The sequence below is a fragment of the Macaca fascicularis genome, chromosome 3 (assembly GCF_037993035.2).
Source record: "Macaca fascicularis isolate 582-1 chromosome 3, T2T-MFA8v1.1".
NCBI classification, from domain to species: domain Eukaryota; kingdom Metazoa; phylum Chordata; class Mammalia; order Primates; family Cercopithecidae; genus Macaca; species Macaca fascicularis.
The window spans coordinates 8,014,081-8,032,968 of NC_088377.1; the positions used below are offsets into that span (position 1 = coordinate 8,014,081).

Below are 18,888 nucleotides of genomic sequence, written 5' to 3' on the forward strand. Positions count from 1 at the left end.
AGAGCCATGTTCCCTCCGAAGCTTCTAGGGAGAATTCGTTCATGGCTCCCCCTCACTCTGGTGGCTCCAAGCGTGCCTTGGTGTCCCCAGGCCTGTAGGTGCATCATTCCAATCTTGTCCCTTACTTCACCTGACATTCTCTGTGTCTCCCTGTGTATCCTCTCTTCTCGAAAGCACCCAGTCATTGCATGGAGGGCCCACCCTCAATCCAGGATGATTTCATCTCAAGACCTTTAATCACATCTGCAAAAACCCTATTTCAAAACAAGGTCATATTCACAGGTACCATGGGTTAGGACTTAAACATACCCTTTTTGAGGACACAAGCCAGCCTGCTACAATGCCTGAGTTAGGAAGAGCCTGAAGGAGCATGGAAACCAGGGGGATGACAGAAGCTGAAGCTGGCCTAATCTAGCCCCCAAACCTTTGGTTCCATCAGAACAACACAGCCTTGTTTTCCTGAGAATTCACACTGTGCCCCACACGGAGCGTGGGGCTCCCTCTAAGTCGTCTCAGTGAATTCCCACAACCACACGTGGACAGCACAGGGCTGCTGTATTTGAATCCAGACAGCCTCCTGCCCAGCGCTCCCGTGAGCTGCCTATCATTGTTCTTCTCGCTTCATCCAGGAAGCTAGCCACAAAGAACGTGTGATTATTCAGATTTAAAATAATTAAAGTTGCCATGCGCGGTGGCGGAAGCCTGTAATCCTAGCACTTTGGGAGGCCAAGGCAGGTGGATTGCCTGAGCTCAGGAGTTTGAGACCAGCCTGGGCAACATGGCGAAACCCCGTCTCTACTAAAAAATACAAAAAACTAGCCGGCCGAGGTGGCGGGTGCCTGTAGTCCCAGCTACTCGGGAGGCTGAGGCAGGAGAATGGCGTAAACCCGGGAGGCGGAGCTTGCAGTGAGCTGAGATCCGGCCACTGCACTCCAGCCTGGGCGACAGAGCGAGACTCCGTCTCAAAAAAAAAAAAAAAAAAAAAAAAAAAAAAAAAAAAGTATATATAAAAAATTAGCCGGGTGTGGTGGCTTGCGCGGTGATGCGCACCTTTAGTCCCAGCTACTCTGGAGGCTGAGGCACGAGAATCGCTTAAACCCGGGAGGTGGAGGTTTTAGTAAGCCAAGATCGTGCCACTGTACTCCAGCCTGAGGCACAGAGCAAGACTCTGTCTCGAAACTAATAAAATAAAATAAAATAAAGTTAAATAAAATTTAAAATCCAATTCCTCCATTGCCATTGGGGTGAGGGGCTACCATTCGCAGCATAGCTCGGAGGGGGTGCATCATGAACATCAGCACAGGAAGCTCCACCGGGCGGCGCTGCTCTAGACCAATGTTCACGTGTTTTGTATAATTACACCTGCATTAATTGCAGAACAGCTAACCAGAATCCTCAGTTAACTCAACTTTTTTTTTTTTTTTTGGACAAATAATTTTGTGGAGAAAGAAGCAAAGGAGAGGCAGACAAGTGGACAAAGGAATTTAGAAAATGCAGCCGCATTCCAATGAACACCAGGGAGCAGCCGACTATAGCACCATCTCGGGGTCTTGTGGAATTGCCATAGAAACGTGACTCCCAGGTACACACCTGTAATCCGAACTACTCAGGAGGCTGAGGCAGGAGAATTCCTTGAACCCAAGAGGCGGGCTTGCAGTGAGCTGATATCGCGCCACTGCACTCCAGCCTGGTGACAGAGTGAGACCCTGTCTCAAAAGAAAAAAAAAAAAGAGAGAGAGAAATGTGACCCCCAGGTACAGACCTCCGCATTCGAACAAGCAAGATAAAATTATATACACTCTACTGCCCTTGCTAAGGCAAGAAGATAGACTGTGATTTTCTCCACTGATGTGCAGAGATTGCAATGGCTTCCTTGAACCAGCTGGGAAAATGAGCTTATACTCTTCATTTTTGAGCATTGCACTTGATTAAGTTTTAACTGTGTTCAAAGACTGGGGGAAGGGCAATTGCTGGCCATTGAACCCCAATTCCTTCATTTCCTCATGGTTGGGGGATTTCTTGAACATTGATCTGTGTTTTATGATGATGCTAGTGAAAAAAATTTCCAAAGGGAGGTTGACTCTCACGTTCCAACCATGACAGCCTGAGCAAGGCTTGTTAGGGAGTGGGTGCTGGGGGAAACTGGCTGGGCACACTTGGTTCCTCAACAGGGAGCTGCTGGAAGAACAGGGTGTGGAGAGGGGCTACAGAAGGCACCAGTAGGCGGAGGGATTCACTGTGGCTGGCATGCATTGAAAAGAGAGACAGTGTTGGCTCTGTCCCAGGGTTGCTTAGCACTTTTGATTGGGGCTGGGGCTTGGCAGGTACACAGGTGACTTCCATAACCTGTGCCCTTTTAGGTGAGGCAGGTTTAAGCTGTAGGCAAATCTCAGAGGCCATAGTAATCACCTGTGTGCATACCTTGGTCCAGACAAGAATCACCCACTCTGTGTTCTTACTGACAGCTGGGGAAACTGAGGAAGCCCGTGATCAAGGTCCAGAACGCACCCACAGGAAAGCGTGGGAGTCACAGGATGAGGGTGCGCTGAAGTCCATCCCTGGGCTGCTGTCCTCAGGGGCACCAGAGCCACAAGGCAGCTGGAGGCCTGCGGGGCCATTCTAGGTACCTTCCCCTGCCCTTTGTGCCTTGGGTTCCCTGGTTGGCTTTCTCACCAAGTTGCTGCTTTGGAATTTATATTGTGGCATAAGCCAAACTGCAGTGGCAGGTGGCCTTTTTTTAAGGGAGGGCTCGATGGATGCTCCCATCTCTCCCATGAAGGGCTGGGGACCCCGGGGTCTGGGGACATCCTTCTCCACACCTGTCATCCTGACTCATTCATGAAAGAGTGGCTTCAATGCCTCTCTGTCGAGTTGTACCGTTTTCCTGAAAACATGGGGACATGCCCGGGTCACTCAGCATGCCTGGTTCCTCTAGCCCGGCATGGCAGAGACCATTGGAGGCTGAGTGTATGTGTGCGGGAGATGGGGAGGTGCTGTCAGATTCCTTCTGAAAACACCCCCACACTCCAAGAAGTCCTGGGAAGTCTTTAGGGAAGAAGAGGCAGCAGTGAACCAAGTTGAGATTTGCCAAAATGCCAATAAATCATTTTGGGGATGGCGGAGAGGCAGGAACCCTGAACGTATAAAACCGCCCCTTGCACCCACCCAGATCAGCCGGCCCTCTGAGGTCACCTGGCTAAATCCACAAACAGAGCCTGGGGTGGGGTGGGGAAATGCTTTCTTCAGCCTCCTGGGGGCTCAGTGCAGGCAGCCCTGTCCCCTGACCCAGTGGGGCATCTTCCATCACCCAGGTGCCCAGACACATGGACAATGGGCAGAGGCACCCCCCCGCGCCCTGGGACAAGGCCTGAGTATCCTTTCCCATCCACATCCTGCACTCAGTATGGTTCCCTGCACCAAGGTGCATCCATGTCCCATAGGCTGACGCTGGGATGTGCTTGTCTAATCCAGCAGGAAAAGCTCACAGGTGACCTTGCCTATGCATTTTTCAGCCTGTGTCTGCCGAAGCCCATCAGGAAACAGAGAAAAAAAATTGGCATTTGCTTCTCGATTCCCTTTTAATTGTTTTTCTATTCTTCCTGCATGGCTTCAGTAACTTAGGGATCTGCAAATGTTCACTGGGGATGCTGGGGTGGGGAGGTGGGAGGAACCAGCTCTCTTGAAATCTAGGAAGGCTTCTTGCAGGAGGTGAAACGTTTTTCTTTATAATGGCTAATTGCCAAGGGAAAGGAGACACGCCACAATTAGCTGAAGGAATGTGGTGTGAGGGAACACAGGAAGGAATAAAGAGCTGATTGCAAAGGTTGGTGAGCGGATTATCTGAAGCCCACTGAGGGCTGCTCCCAGGGATGGGTGGACGGTGCCTCAGGAATGGCCCCACTGGAGGCCACCCTTCTGGTTATGAAATGCAGTTTTGAAAAGATAATTATACCATAGTGCTGCTTACATGTATTTCAAGAACTTGTAAACCTGCTCACTCACGACTGTGGGGTCAGGGTCACTGCAGACACAAGTAACAGGTCCTTTTTTTTTTTTTTTTTTTTTCCCCAGAAACTTTATTAGTCACATATATGGTCTTGCCTGCCTCTCTTCCTGGTTTACTTTGGTTTTGCTGCCTCTGCAGTTGTTGGTAGCTGGGATGGTTTCACCACTGAAAGACGTCAAAGGGTGGTCCTGGGAGAGGTGGCTGTGTCCCCTGGGCACCACATTCCCCAGAGGGAGCTGTCACAGGTGATAGGCATGCTGCTTGAAGAAGTCAGTGCTAGCTCACAAGTGTTAGCATTCTACTTGATTCATCTGAGGAACTTTCAGACATGCAGATTCCCTGCGACTCAAAATCATAATGAGATACTATCTCACACCGGTCAGCATGGCTAAAACGACAGATGCTGGCGAGGCTGGGGAGAAAGGAGGAGGCTTATACACTGTTGGCGGAAGTGTAAATTTGTTCAGCCACTGAGGAAAGCAACTTGGAGATTACTCAAAGAACTTGACATGGATACTAGGCTTAATACCTGAGTAATGAAATCATCTGTACAACAAACCCCCATGACACAAGTTTACCTATGTAACAAACCTGCTCATGTACCCCTGAACTTAAAAGTTAAATAAAAAACTAAACAAAAGCCATGTTTTCCAATATATTTCAGATTTTCAAAAAAGAGAAGAGAGTATAATGGGATTGTTTGTAACACAAAGGATCAATGCTTGAGTGGATGGATACCCATTTTTCATGATGTGGTTACTGCGCATTGTGTGTTGGTACCAAAATATCTCATGTACCCCATAAATATATACACCTACTATGTACCCACAAAAATTAAAAATAAAAAAAAAAGAACGTAAGACAGAGTTACCATTTGACCTAGAAATCCCATGACTGGGTATATGCCCAAAAGAAAATAAATAATTCTACCAAAAAGACACACACTCATATGTTCATCAGCACTATTCATAATAGTAAAGGCAGGGACTCAACCTAGGTGCCTATCCATGGTGGACTGAATAAAGAAAATGTGCTACATACACACCATGGAATATGACATAGCAATAGAAAAGAACAAAATCATATCCTTTGCAGCAACATGGATGTAGCTGGAGGCCAATAGGCTAAGGGAATGAAATGCAGGAACAGAAAACCAAATACCACATGTTCTCACTTATAAATGGGAGCTAAACAACGGGTATTCATGGACCTAAAAATGGCAACAATAGAAACTGGGGACTCCAAAGGGAGAGAGGGAGAGACAGGGACAAGGGTTGAAAACCTAACTGTTGGGTGCTAATGCCCAGTATCTGGGTGACAGGATCATTCCTATCCTAAATCTCAGTGTCATGCAACATATCTACATAACAAACCTGAACATGTACCCCTGGAATCGAAAATAAAAACTGAAATTATTTTTTAAAATGCAGATTTTTGGCTCTGTCCCAGGTTTGGTAGGCCTGGGAACCTGCATTCTAATGAGCACCTCCAGGTGAACTCCAGGTTGGGGAACCCTGCTGAGGGTCAGGAAAGCAAGCTTTCTCCATGTGACACTGTCCCAGAGGGCACAGTAGCACTCCTGTGCTTTTTTTTTTTAAGTTAATCTCATTTATTAATATAGATGTACATTATTCTAAATAAAATATAAAAATAGAACCAACCCAAATGTCCATCAATGATAGATTAAGAAAATGTGGCACATATACACCATGGAATACTATGCAGCCATGAAAAGGATGAGTTCATGTCCTTTGTAGGGACATGGATGAAGCTGGAAACCATCATTCTGAGCAAACTATCTTAAGGACAGAAAACCAAACACCACATGTTCTCACTCCTGTGCTTTTGATACTAAGTGCCAATATTTCAAATTTTTCTCAAAAGAGGGCCAGTCCTGATAAATATTCTACCTAGAGAATGTTCTTTTAAGGGCTAAAGGAAATGCAAAAGCCTAAATACAAAGCAAGTGCCCCTGCCACTCCTAACAGCCACAATCCCCACGGAAACATTCACTTTCATTAGATGGAGAGGAGTTTCTCTTACTTCGTTCCTCGAACCACTGTTTATGGGGGCACTGCCGATTACCAGACACAGGTGACATAAAGGTGAATGAGACTGGACCCCATGCCTGCTTCCTGGAGCCCACATTCCACGGAATGAGATCATTATCTTGAAACGCTGATTGCTTTGCTTTCTTTTTCTGCACTTCTTACCTGTCTCTTCAACTAGGGCATCCATTGTCTTGCAGGAAAAGGAACACTAAAAGTTTAATTTGACTCACAGTTCATGGTCTTGAATGCGGGGCTTCCGAATGCAAGGCAGTGCGTTCAGCGCCTAAGCAAAGCATCTAGTTCTCAGGACCTGTAAGTATTAAACCCATATGGAATGAGTCTTAAAGTTATGAAGGCTGTCTTTGTAGCCCTTGAAACCAACTCCACCTTTTTAAACCAATCCAGACCTGACTCTGGTGCTGTCCATCGGAAAGACCACACGACTAGGATGTCACCTTTAATTTACATCATGGTGGCTTCACCCCTCTTCAGTGCCTCCACAGAACCTTCTAGCATACAGGCACCCTCCAGTCTAACTTGGATAACTCTTGGGATACACACCTCTGTTTTTTACAGTCAGAACCGTGGTGGTTTCTTAATTGTAGAGCCAAAGCCGTGGCCTTGGTTCAGGTCGGCCACATCCTGTGGAATGAAACACCCTGCACGGATGAGGAAGGGGCCCATCCCAGCTCCCTGGCAGCCCCGATCTGCTGGAGAGGCAGCCCCGATCTGCTGGATCTGCTGGGGGTGGGTAGGGCTGACAACATGCTTCCCCTCCCCCAAGTGTGGGTGCAGCACCAACCAGTCTGATGAAGTCTCATCAGACCCACCAAGAGAAAGAGCTCTTCTTTAGGCTTCCATCAGAAGAGAAAGAGCTCTTCTTTAGGCTGGTTCCTTTACCTGGAGAGCCCTTCCTGCCATGTCTACCTCCTGCACGAATCCCATGCATTCATCAAAGTCTAGCTGAGACACTTCCACGACACTTTCCCAATCACGCCTTTAAACCCCCACTGCACCATTGTCGTGCCTACGTTGTTTTCAGGTTGGAGTTGCCATGGTGATTTTCCTACTTTACTTGTGGGAGGGGATTTCCTTAGTTACCCCAGAGCATCCGTGTCTGACCCTGAGCTGGGGAAAATGCCCAGTAAAAGGACTTATCTGTGCCCCTGCAGTTGCCTTAGACTCAGCCCCACAAGATGCTGTCTTAGACTGCAGGGCTGAGAGTAGAGTGTAGGGAGTCTATGCTCAACTGTGCTGGCTCACACTGGGCTGCTGACATGGTGATACAGTGAGAGAAGCAAAAATTACCCTTCACATTGTGAACTGCCCACATTGCCAAGCATAGAGACAACACAACAATGTTCCTAAAAGCTTCCATTTTCCAAATGCTCCCAGTGCACAAGGCAGTTTATAAAAACTATATAATTCGACTCTCACATTAACCCTGCACTGCTCATTCAATCATCACCACCATTTCACAGTTACGAAAACCAAGGTTTGGGAAGGTCGCATGTCTTGCCTGAGGTCTCGTACTGCTCATTAGGGTCAAGGCCAGAGTCTCAACTCAGGTCCTGCTTCCCAAACCCATGCTTCACCCTAAATTCCCTAAAACTACGTTGTAAAAAAAAAAGCGATCATATAGTTTATGTAAAAAATGGTATCAAGTGGGTTTTCTTTCATTATCTCATGCGAAAGAAGAGGGAGATTTTAGAAATGACTTTACATAATTGTAATAGTAATGACGTCTTGTTCAAATCCCTGCTTCTCATCTGGCTGCTCATTGGAATTGCCTGGAGAGTTGGCAGACTCTGATTCTGCACATCTGGGATAACCCCTGCTTCCAAGCGATTTCCATGGGCTGCCAGGTTTGGGGCCTACAGTGCAGGTTGCCATTTGGCCCAGAGAGCCGACCTGACCAAGCTGAGGCTTTATTCTTTTTAGGAGACCACTAGCTGAGGGTCCGTGACTGTTGGGACTTGAGACCCTTCTCATCTCCCCCAAGACTCAGTGGGATGGGGCTGCTGTCCCAGAGCTGACTCCAACATGCCGGCCTTTTGGAAATTTGCCTGGAGGCTGCACTGAAGGTAGGTGCCTCTTCCCTCCCCTCATCATTGATTTCTTTAACTTAAAAACACTTTTTTGGGGGAATCTCGTATGTTACAATCTATTAAATATTTCCTTCCTCTCTCCTTCCCTGGGTGGAGTAAATGTATATGAGAAAGAGAATGCCAGAGCAGGAGTAAGGAACTCTGGATTTGCTAAGACATCCGGATCTACAGCAGGCCCAAGGTACCCTGATGTACCCAGGACTAAAGACCCCTGGATGTGCATTTGAATTAATGCCTTTGCACAGTTCTCGTGGTTTACACGGCCTCAGAAAAGCAGATTTTGAACACTCCATTTCTTCTTGTGTAAATGGCACAGCATGTCCACCCTGCCCAACTCACTGGGTTACTTGGCACAAGAAAACCATAAAAGTGCTTTGAGAAATATGAGGCCTATTGCAATGGAGGGTGGGATTGGGAGCCACATGGCTGAATGGGACTGGCATGGGCTTGGGGTACAGGTGGGGTAACCCAGTCCTCTGGTTTGCCTGGGACAGTCATTGTTCATACTAGTGACCATTCAACTCTCAAAACTGAAAAGGACGTGGCTAACTAAGCCCCAATCCTTGGAATCCTGGTCCAATCTCGCTACATCTTGGTTTCCTACTCTGAAATATGCAGGTCATATCCATGCATTTAGAGACAGATTGTGAATGTCAAAAGAAATTCCAACTGAGAGCTCCACGTAAACTGGAAATAAAAATCACACAGTGGGTGTCGTCGTTATCATGAAGTCTAGGTGGTGTGAAACCAGGCAGCAGTATTTTGTGTGCCCTCTGGAATCCGGTTCTTTCCCAAGGGCTGTCCCTTCCTTCTTTCGGATTCCTCCTTCCTCTGGCCCAAGAGACCACTTGCTTTCTTTCCCTGAGCCCCAGTTAGCTTTTCTGAAAAACAGAAGAATTGGAGTCTGAATTTCCAAGATGCCTCCCGGTGGTAACATTCTATGGTTTCATGATTCTAAAGAATGTTTGGCCTGCTGGTATTGGTTGGTTGTTTTCTTAAGAACAAAGAAAGCCAGACAACCTAAACATGAAATACAACCCCCGCAATGAATTACATGGGCTTTGAAAAAGGCATTAAGCAAGAATGATTATGTCTAATATTGGGCCTTCTGGCCTTCCCAGGGCCTGGGACCTGGCATCAGATGTCTGAACTTGATATACACCTGCAGGTAGAGTTACGGCTGTTAATCTGCCAAGCCCGTTGTTCAAGCTGTCTGAAAGCATTCGATAAATTTCTCTTAGAAGCCATGTGTTATATGATTCTTTGTTTTCCCAAACAATATTACTGATGTTTCATTTTAACTTACTTCAGCTCCTTGGCCTTGTGCAGAGGGCTTTTTGTTTGGATTTGCTTTGCTTTTGTAGAGTTTCCATGCACTCTCTGGTGATGTCTTCCGGCAGTTACATTAACATTGTATTATGTATTTGGGGGAACATCTTGAGTTTCTTGCATTGTATAATGCGATTATCGAAGGGACACCTGGCTAGAAGATTTACAGATGGGATATGAGGGTGCAGGCTTCTCAGAACTTTGGCTCCAGGTAAGAAATAATAGAAATGAGAAAGAGAGAGAGAGAGAGAGAGAGAGAGAGAGGAAGATTGACTCTTTACCTCTTTAATCCCAGGTTAATCAACTTTGGGCAGCATGCCAGTCTAGGCTGGCACCCAGATGAGGGTGGGCTTATGACCCAGGCAGGTGGTCCAACTCCTGGCCATTCCTGAGCCCAGGCTCTGTCCTCCAGAGTGGACCAGTCACCCTGGGTTCCCAGAAGGCCCACACAGGAGGCTGGCCAGGAATCCAGTGGTCAGATTGTTTTTGTTTTTCATCTGCGTCGCTGCCTAGCTCATGGCTGACGGATTGTAGCTGCAAATCCCTACCAGTTCTCCCTGTTTGGGGCAGATGAAGTCTGCTTTGCAAAATACAACGGAACAGACAGACCTGCCCAGGCCTCCTTTCTCCATACGACTTCTGCCTTGATTGGTATTTCTTTGATGCTCTATCCCATGGCCAGTCTGGACCCTCACATCACAAATGGAGCCCACACATCGAGCCCTCTCTGAATGTTGTGTGAGTTCATTCATTTGTTCTTTCGTGCATCTGTTCACAGATGTCAACTGTGGTAACTCGGCTTCTTAAACTCTAGGCTGCATCAAACCCACTCTACTGGTCACAGGAAGTCCAGTTCCTCTGAATTCCTGCTTTGGCTGAGTTGGTTCTGTTTAGGGACCATCTCATCACCTGCACACATGCACAATCTCCATTTCTTTCTGTGCCTACTGAGACATGGAGTTCATTATAAATACACTCCATTATAAAACACTCACACACAAGGCACACAAAGCATTGTGTGTGTGTGTGCAGATTTGGCCAGTGGCTTGGGGACCTGGAGCATTTATGCTCCAGCAACACCAACAACTTTGGGAAATGTATTTCTGTGCTTAAAAGCATCCTTCACAGGCCATTTGCTGGGTTCCAGCCTCCCAACTCCCTTCACGGTTTTCAGCTCTCTGCCCCCTTGTCTCTCCTGCCTCTCTACTTTGCTCTTTTCCTTTCCTCAAATTCTGTTTTTGTTAGTTTGTTTTGTTTCATTTTTTGAGATGGGGTCTCTCTCTGTTTCCTAGGTTGGAGTATGGTGGTGTGATCACGGCTCACTGCAGCCCTGAACTCCTGGGGCTCACATGATCCTCCCACCTCAGCCTCTCAAGTAGCTGGGACCACAGGTGCATACCACTGAGCCCAGCTAATTTTTGTATTTTTTGTATAAATGGGGTTTTGTCATGTTGCCCAGGCTGATCTTGAACTCCTGGACTCAAGTGATCCTCCCATCTAGACCTTTCAACATGTTGGGATTACAGGCATGAGCCACTGTGGCAGGCCCCTTTCTCAAATTCTTAAGATAATTCCTAATGCCACAATTCAGTGATTTCTTTTATATTGATCCATGTCCTCATATTCTTAATTTCCACCCCAAGCAGCTGTATTGAGATATTAAAGTCATAGATATTTATCTTGCTAATATTTGTGAAGCATCCACTCTTAGGAGAGGGAAGATGACCAGGCCCATCCTCTGTGCTCAAGGTGCCTTCCGTCTCAGATGACAGTGCTTAATCATGGGACTTATGTGCATCCGAGGTGTCAAGACGGGGATGGAGCGGGGGCATCCAAAGTTTTAGTCAGAATGTCAGGGAAAGCTCTGTTAGAGGAAAGAGCCTTTCAGTAGACCTAACAGAGGTTGCAAACATAGAAACGGAGAGTGGGGAAGGGAGAGGGCCCCCACGTGGGGTTCACAGTCATCAGAGCCTCGGAGGCAATGCCATAGATACCAGAAGGTGAGCGGATTCTGGGAATGGAAAGAATGGAGACATTTGCAGCTTCTGGTCTGGCATGTGAAGAGCTTGGACATCATCACTCCTATACACACAGTAAGAAAAGAGCCCGACCAAATCCCAAAGCAGCAATTCTTAGATCTGTCAGGGAGTTGAGGTCACAGAGCAAACCGCTGACCCCAAAACTGGAGAGGCAGACAGGTAAATGCAGAATATCACAACTTATGGGAGCAAAAGTCTCTGTGGGAAGCAGCACTGGGTTCCATTTACCCAGTGCAACATATCTGGTTTTGAATAAAATATTACAAGGGGATCTAAAAGATTTAAAAAAAAAAAGCAGTTAGAAGAGACAGAGCAAGCATCAGAATCTGACTCAGATGTGGCAGAGAGGTTGGAACGATCAGATGGGGAGTTTCAAATAACTGTCACTACCGGGCTAAGGGCTCTAATGGACAAAGTGAAAGGGGTGGGAAGCCCTGAAGACAAGGCTGGGGCATAAAATGCAGGCTGGGGCCTTGCGGAGGGGCGCGAGTGCAGGTGGGCGGAAACACACCTGTTCGTGCCTCACGCCTCTCTGGGGAGGCTGTGCTCACCCTTCCCAGCAGGACAACCTCCTCTGTCCTCACGTGCTGTTGGAGACTGGCTGGGTCTGGGCCCTTCTAAGCCACTGATCTCTCTCTGGGTTCCTCTCCCAGCAGCCCCAACACTCGGGTTAACAAGGACAACACCAACAACAACACAGCAAGGGCCTACTGGGCTTGCCTCTGTGTAAGGGCAGGATTGAGCTGGAGTCCAGCTTCCCAGAGTTAAGGGCAGGAAAGGGGGCTTGGTGATCACAGCATGACAGAAGCAATGACTTTTTATTGTTTTAGCAGACAGATGTGAGAACACATCATCCTTCCTTTTTCCTTCCTTCCTTCCTTCAATCACCTAGCATTTACCGACAGGCTATGCTGACGTAAGCTGCTCACTCTCTTAGCAGCCGTGATGAGCACTGTCCGTCAATGAAGGCAATATTAGGAAGATGGTGGCTGGGCCCATAAGGGGGTGTAGATGGGTGCTGTGGGGAGACTAGAGGGCTCAGTGGGAAGAGAAGTCAAGTGGGCCTTGGGTAGGGCCACCAAGGGTAGACCTTGCAGGAAGGCCGGTTCTCTCTTCTTGGAGGGGATGCTGGTTTTGCCTTCCCAGACCTCTTGCCCTCCTTTCTGATGTCAGACCTTGCCTCCCCTGACCACGAGTGTAGGTGGCATAAGACAGCTGGCCATTGTTAGTGATGTGGATTCAGGCACAGCGATACCACCAGACATAAGGCAAAGCAATCAGCAGCGATGCTTGCAATTTCTCCTCTCAGATTCTCTCTGATTCAACCTTCTGCTCTGACATTACAACACAGGATTTAATGGACCCCTAATCCTTGAAGTGGGAGCTTTTCAAATCCAGCCCACAAACACTTCTGCATGCCCACCACCCTGCATAAGGCGTGGGCTGCGTCCCTATGCACGAGGTTTTGGTCATCCACAAAAAAGTGATGGGGGCGCTTGACATCACTATCATCTCCATTAGACATAAGAGTTCAGTTTCCATTAGAAGAAAGTTAGTCACAACAAACACGCCCTTGCAAAGGTGTAAGCCCAGACCCTGACACTCAGAATGTCCTCAAAGGGGGGATGAATGTCAGCACTGCGAGGTGGACCCATAGTGTGGGGCTGGGTGGGGGCTTCAGGTAGAGAGACTACATGGTGAGCCCCGAAAGCAGCTTTGGGTTCAGTGTGCACACGAGCCCACGTAGCAGGTGCAGGAGGCTTCGCTCCATTTATGTGTAAAGTAAGGACACTCCTTGGGCAGGACAGAATCTTTGAGATTTAGCATTTCTGCATTTCTGTTTGCAAACAGGCCTGGGCTGATCTGGATGTTGCTTTACCTGATCCAGGAAAAGACGGTGGCAAAACTGTTGAGAGGAATGAATCAGAAATTGGCAGAATAGATGACACAAAAATCCAAGATCAAAGCTCTGATGCTATCACCCTTTGGATGATCCTCCACGAGAGAGGAATGGAGGACATTACTATGAATGATTTAAGAGATACATGGTTCTGAAATTGACACGGCCTCTTTTGTTCAAACAGAATGAACTTCTCAGGGCCATTGTCCATCACCAGCCCTAACTAGGAACTTCCAAGCTTGGGCACAGGGTCTGTTTGTTGAACGCTGTGTTCGGGCTTTGTTTTGCCATGCCTGTCTGTATGAATGGAGGTCAAGGCTGACCCCGTATGAAGCCTACGCTGTGAAGACATCCAGGAGAGCCTTACCTGGTCTCCCAGGAAGTGACAGGAGTTTAGAATGGAGGAGAAGGTGCTAGTGCGCTTCCTTTTTAGTTTTGAAAAAGGCGTGTGGGCTGGGCATTGGTCTAGAACCTGGTCCCGGGCTGCCCGGGGCTGCTGCTGTGGCCGTCTGACCTCCTATAAGCCGTAGGACTTTCCTAAACCTCAGTGCAATCATCGACCAAAGGGATAGTAACTGTGGCCCTAGCCTATGTCATTGGGTTTTTACCGGAATAGAATAATGCTGGGCTTACTATTTGGTTAGATGGTTGGGGATATTTTTGTCAACAGCTCAGCTTTACTTTTTTCTCACTGGAGTGACCTCACGCTTGCGAATGGCTTTGGAGGTGGTATTCTCGGTAAACCGAACAGGATCTGTAGGACTGAGCCAGTTGTATTTGCACTGTGTTGGCTCCTGGCTGCCTGTGGGGGTGGCTGTGTCTGGCTTCTGCGAGCCCTGCCCTCCTCTCCACCCAGCCTGAGGTCTGAGGCTGTTAAACCACAACAATTAGAGGGCTAGTTTTACGGGGAGGCTCAGATTGTTCACTCACTTTGCCTGGGTAATTACAGTGAAGTGGAAGCTGGCGGTCGGCTCTCGTAAGAGTTTGGATTTCCAGAATCAACCATGGGACTTTCTCCCTGCAGATGTGGACCTTCCTGGAGCCCAGAGGTCCCCCCAGACAACCCAGTACCTCTCGAATGTTCTCTGATCTGTATCTGACACCACCTCCACGTGACTTCACAATACTGGGCTTAACGATGTCATGGTCTGCCCAGGATTTGGAAGATATTTTGATAATCACAAAACACGAACTAGGGTGCTTAGAGTTATAGTCCTCAAAGTGGCCACATCCAAGCTAAAATGCTTTCAGGGATAATGAGAACCACCTCTCCTGATTCTCAGTCTTGCCGTCTCAGGGCAGGGGAGACATTGCCATCACGATTCACATGGGAAGATGTCTCAGGTGCTTTCATCCTTCTCCCAGGGCAATGGTTTTCTGTAGAGGCCTTGATCAGGTAACAGGATATCCTGGTTATTTAATAAATTTCATGGAACTTCCCACCACACATTCCAAAGCAAACCAAAGCCACTAAAACACGAGAAATGATTGTATGCCATAGGAAAGGCGGCTGTCAGGAAGTCAAGTCCCAGAGAGGCGATTTCTACCAAGAAGGTAGGAAAAGCACTGGGTTTCTTCTTATCAGGGGGATGAACCCCCCTTACCTCTGCCCTGTCCCTGACACCTGGGCCGTGAATGAGGTGCAGTCATGGCGGGGGCTGAGTCGTAGGAAGGCAGAGAGCTGAGCGGCAGTGTAGGTTCTGACATTTCCCAAAAGGAGAGACTCGGGGATGCAATCTAGTTGGAAGAAATGATTAAGTTTACGTATCATGTTGGCAAATTCTTACTTAGCTTTGATAAAAGAAAATTTTCAGCTGAATTAAATTTAAAGGAGTTTAATTGAGCAATGAACGATTTGCAAATCGGGCAGCCCCCAGAGTCACAGCAGAGACTACCATGCAGCCACGCGGTGGAAGAAGATTTACAGACAAAGAAAGGGAAATGATACACAGAAATTGGAAGTGACGTACAGGACAGCTGGATTGGTTGCAGTATGGTGGTTGCCTTATTTGAACACAGCCTGAAGACTCAGCAGGGTATGAGTGGTTGAAGTACAGCCGCTGGGCTTGGCCAAGACTCAGCCTGTTACAGATACATTCTCCTAGGTTTTCAATCTTGCCTACCTATTAAGCTAGGTTGCAGTTCGTCCACAAGAACTCAAATATAGAAGTATGGAGTCCTGGCTGGGCGCAGTGGCTCATGCCTGTAATCACTTTGGGAGGCCAAGGTGGGTGGATCACCTGAGGTCAGGAGTTCGAGACCAGCTTGGCCAACTTGTGAAACCTCGTCTCTACTAAAAATACAAAAATTAGCTGGGCGTGGTGGTGTGTGCCTGTAATCCCAGCTACCTGGGAGGCTGAGGCAGTAGAATCACTGGAACCTGGGAGGCGGAGGCTGCAGTGAGCCGAGATTGTACCACTGGATTCCAGTCTGGGTAACAGAGCAAGACTCCATCTTAAAAAAAAAAAAAAAGTACAGGCTCCTTCTCAGGCCGTATTTAGTTCACAAAACAGCTGTTTTGTTTCAGATTAAATAAATGAGTAAGATGCTTTAATCCACATTTTCATAGGATTGAGAATATCAACTCTTTATCAAACAATGTTATTTTCATCACGTCAAGGGGTGGCTTTGAGGCTGCTGATGGAAATGAAGGCAGGAACTAACATGTCCCCAAGCTTCCTTGGCTGGATAGCTGGAGGTAGCCTCCCACTTCTCTCCTGAAGCTGGCGAATGGCACACCTCAGACAGCTGCCCTTGTGTCTCTCAACCTGTCCCTTTGCAAGGACACGCTGTCAATCACAATCCCTTACTTCCTTTGTTTTCTGACCTCCCTCCATACTCCATGAAAGGAGTCTGGATTTTTATCCAAGTTCTATCACTTGACAGCTGTGGGTGACCTTGAACAAGTCACTGATGCTCTCTCAGCCTCAGGTTCCTTATTTATAAAATGGGAATCAGAACACTCCCTACCTAATAGGGTAACGATCAGATTAAATAAGACAATATTCGGAAAGCAGCTGCCACAGCGCCTGGCATATTTAAAATATTCTCACTATTGCTGTCGTCATCATCATCACAGCAGCAGTAGTAGTAGGTATTCGTATGTGTTTTTGCAGCAGAGGCTAGAGTCTCAGAGGGTCTTTAACATGCTCAGAGGTATTAAAGCATTGTCATCTTTGCTGGAGAAAAGGACTGATCTTTTGTGTTTTGTTATCTAGTTAAGTTCAAAAATGCCTACCTGAGATCTGGGGGGGTGGGCGGTGCACCCTTTTAAACTCTGAGAAATGCAAATTAATTATGACAGCAAAAAGACTACCATCCTAGTCAGAGTGAGCTAGGCTTATTGTGCTGTAACAAACAACCCTAAAATCTTAGTGCCATAATATGCAACAGCTGATTTCTTGCTCGCTGCAAGCTCATCACAGGTCAGCAGTGGCGGAGTCTGCGCTCTACCCCGTGCAGGGACCCTGGCTCTGCTCTCCGGAAGTTTGCTGGTTGCCATGGGGGAGAAGAGTGAGACTGGGGAAAGGCTCAGGGGCGTTTCACTGCCTCAGCCTGGAGGCGCAGGTCAGTTCCGCTTGCATTTCATTGGCCAGTACTGGTCACATGGGCTGAGAATTCCAGGTTCCTATCGCTCCGGGAAGGAGCCTGAAACTGGCCGCCTCTGAGCTCAGTTCATCCTTAGCACATCCGCAAAGGGCACAGCAAAGACTTTAGGCAGCGCCAGAGGCCACGTGGCCAGAGGTTTTGTTTAGAGTAGGAGCTGACAAACATTTTCTTAAGGGGCCAGAGGGTAAATATTTTAGGCTCTGAAGGCCATGTGGTCCCTGACACAACAACTCAGCTCTAGAAAGGAGCCTAGGCAATATGTAAACAACCGGACCTGGCTGAGTGCCAGTGAAACCTCATTTGCAGAAACCGGTGGGCCCTGCAGACCCTGGTTTACAGCAGCCCAGAGCATCCCTTAGAAAACCAAAATCGTATTTTTAATAAAAACATCATATTCCAAGTGATATCCCTCAATTTGCCAGATGAATAGGGCTGCTGTGAGTAGATGAGGATAATGTGAGGGGTATTCAAATGACCACAGTTACCATCTCAGTGACAGATGTGAACCCAAAAGTATCGGGGACATGTCTCAGTCAATTTAGAAAGTTTTATTTTGCCAAGGTTAAGGACGTGCCCGTGACACAGCCTCAGGAGGTCCTGAGGACACGTGCCCAAGGTGGTCAGGCACAGCTTGCTTTCATACATTGTAGGGAGACATGAGACATCAATCAATATTTGCAAGATGTACATTGGTTCTGTCTGAAAGGGCCGCCAACTCAAAGTTGGTGGCAGAGGCAGAGTGATTTCCAGGTCATAAGCACATGTAAACATTTTCCAATTGGCAATTGGTCGAAAGAGTTACTATCAATAGAAAGGAATGTCTGAGTTACCATGCAAGGTTGTAGAGACCAAGGTTTCATCATGCAGAGGAAGCCTCAAGGTAGCAGGCTTCAGAAACAAGATATTGTACATGTGTCTTATCAGACTTAAGGTCTGTGTTGATGTTGGGGTGATGAGGCATGTCTGACCCCCGCTTCCCGTCCTGACCTAAACTAGATTTTCAGGTTAACTCTGGAAGGCCCTTGGCCAAGAGGTGGGGTCCATTAAGATAGCTGTGGGGCATTAGAATTTTATTTTTGGTTTATACAATGATGACTAGCTTCTATTCTTGCCCCATAGATTCTTAAAGTACTTCCGTTATTCCAATGACTTTTTTTTTTTTTTTTTTTTTTTTTTAGAAAAAGAAGTAAACGATCTCACTGTTTTGGATCTCTGAGTTTCTAATTTGAAACAACAGAACGGGATATTTAAGAGCAGAGGAGAAAAGTTAGCAACTGCTGAGTCTTCTTTAGCATAATTCATTTAACATATAACCCAGGTAGCCCTTATTTTCACATATTTTAAGTGTTCTAGAAACGCCTTTGGAAGCTTCTTCAAAGAGAAGCCAAACTTAGAAATTCCTTTTCTCTCTCTCTTCTTCCATAAATACCCCAAAGCGGCCACTGCACCAAGTGCTGTTCTAGGCGTGAGGATGTCAGAAGAGAGGCCCAGTGACAAGGTCGATGTTTCCATGGAGGTCACAATTCAGGCAGTAAGTGCACAAACAAACAAGTAAACGCAGCACATTTAAATACCAGTGAGTGCAATAGAAAACAACTCAGTGAGAGGGAGGGTGGTGTAAGAGTGGATGGCGTCCATGAGGAAAGCAGCATCTGTTTCTAAATGTGAGGCTGCCAGTGTCCACCTGCAGAAAAGGCCGTCCTTCTGGCTAAGTTGAGCAGAACAGGATTTAATGCAGGGTATTAGGTGCTTTCAGAATCCCTCAGAAGGCTAGGCCTCCGCAGCAGCTCCCCAAATCACACCCCAGTGGGCTGCCGGGAACTGTGCTCACAGCTGCTGTCAGGAA

At 47.3% G+C, this 18,888-nt stretch overlaps 2 long non-coding RNA genes across 2 annotated transcripts; both read left to right on the forward strand.

Moving 5' to 3' along the window:
* The first annotated feature begins 1,424 nt into the window (after positions 1–1,424).
* On the forward strand, positions 1,425–4,646 carry LOC135970008 (uncharacterized). The gene is made up of 3 exons (XR_010585368.2): positions 1,425–1,582; positions 2,466–2,623; positions 4,072–4,646. It is a non-coding gene; the product is annotated as an uncharacterized lncRNA (long non-coding RNA).
* A 1,400-nt stretch (positions 4,647–6,046) lies between these two features.
* Positions 6,047–9,412, forward strand: LOC135969806 (uncharacterized). The gene is made up of 3 exons (XR_010585211.1): positions 6,047–6,111; positions 6,255–6,369; positions 7,999–9,412. It is a non-coding gene; the product is annotated as an uncharacterized lncRNA (long non-coding RNA).
* Positions 9,413–18,888: the final 9,476 nt, after the last annotated feature.